The sequence below is a fragment of the Orycteropus afer genome, unplaced genomic scaffold (assembly GCF_000298275.1).
Source record: "Orycteropus afer afer isolate SDZICR_OR568_19922 unplaced genomic scaffold, OryAfe1.0 scaffold00133, whole genome shotgun sequence".
Lineage (NCBI taxonomy): Eukaryota > Metazoa > Chordata > Mammalia > Tubulidentata > Orycteropodidae > Orycteropus > Orycteropus afer.
The window spans coordinates 3174088-3175660 of NW_006921720.1; the positions used below are offsets into that span (position 1 = coordinate 3174088).

The window sequence follows — 1573 nt, forward strand, 5'->3', positions numbered from 1 at the left end:
TAGCCAGGGCCACAAGGCAAGAAAGGGAAATCAAAGGCATCCAAATTGATAAGGAAGAAGTCAAACTATCCCTATTTGCTGATGATATGATCCTATATCTAGAAAACCCAAGAGACTCAGTCAAAAATCTACTGGAACTAATTGAGAAATTTAGCATCATGGCAGGATACAAGATCAACATCCAAAAATCAGTTCGATTCCTCTACACGAAAAGAGACTACGGAAAAAGAAACAAGGAAATCGATACCATTTACAATAGCTACCAAAAAATAAAATACTTGAGAATAAATCTTACCAGGGACACAAAAGACCTATACAAAGAAAACTTTAAACACTACTTCAAGAACCCATAAGAGATCTACATAAATGGAAGAACATCCCATGCTCGTGGATAGGAAGATTGAACATTGTGAAAATGTCAGTTCTACCCAAAATAATCTATACATTCAATACAATCCCAATCCAGATCCCATCAACATTTTTTAAGGATATGGAAAAACCAATCACTAATTTTATATGGAAAGGAAAGAGACCTCTGATAAACGAAGCACTGTTGAAGAAGAAGAACAAAGTAGGAGGTCTCACACTCCTGGATCTCAATACCTACTATACAGCCACAGAAGTCAAAACTGCCTGGTATTGGTACAATGACAGACACACTGACCAATGGAACAGAATTTAGAACCCAGAAATAGACCTATGGTCTGGTGATCTTTGACAAAGGGCTGAAATCCATTAAATGAGGAAGGAATTGTCTATTTAACAAATGGGGCTGGCAAAACTGGATATCCATTTGCATAAAAATGAAACAATATCCATACTTCACACCATACACAAAAACTAACTCCAGATGGATCAAAGCCCTTTAAATGTGAAACCTAAAACTATAAAGTTCCTCACGGAGAAACTAGGGGCAAATTCGGGCAAATTTACGGACCCTAATATATGGCATAAGTAGAAGATCAAGTATAAACCGAAATGCAGAAACAGTGTAAGATAAACTAGATGAATGGGACCTTCTACAAATTAAATTTTTATGTGCTTCCAAAGATTTCTCCAAAAGTGAAAAAAAAAAAAAAAAAAACCTACAGATTGGGAAAAAATATTTGGCAATGACATATCTGAAAAGGGACTTATGTCTAAAATTTATAGAAATCTCCAACACCACAACAACAAAAAGACAAATAATCCAGTTAAAAAATGAGCAGAATACAAGAGTAGACAATTCATCAAAGATGATATTCAGGAACCAACAAACACATGAGGAAATGCTCATGGTCATTAACCATTAGAGGGATGAAAATCAAAACAACAGTGAGATACTGTCTTGCCCCAGCACTAGTAGCAAAGTTCAACAAGACATTAAATAACAAATGCTCATGAGGATGTGGAGAGATTGGGACTCTTAATACACTGCTGATGCGACTGTAAAATGGTAAAACCACTGTGGAAAGCAGTATGGCGATTCCTTAAAATGCAATGCTAAAGAATAATGTAGAATCTGCAAAATACCGCATAACGTGGATGAACTTGGAGGACATTATGCTGAGTGAAATAAGTCAATCACAAAAGG

The 1573-nt window shown here is 35.9% G+C and overlaps 1 protein-coding gene across 1 annotated transcript in view; it reads left to right on the forward strand.

The window, feature by feature from the left end:
- FAM135A (family with sequence similarity 135 member A) overlaps window positions 1-1573 on the forward strand; it is a 175469-nt gene that overhangs the window by 156025 nt on the left and 17871 nt on the right. The gene's annotated exons all lie outside the window — the stretch shown is intronic.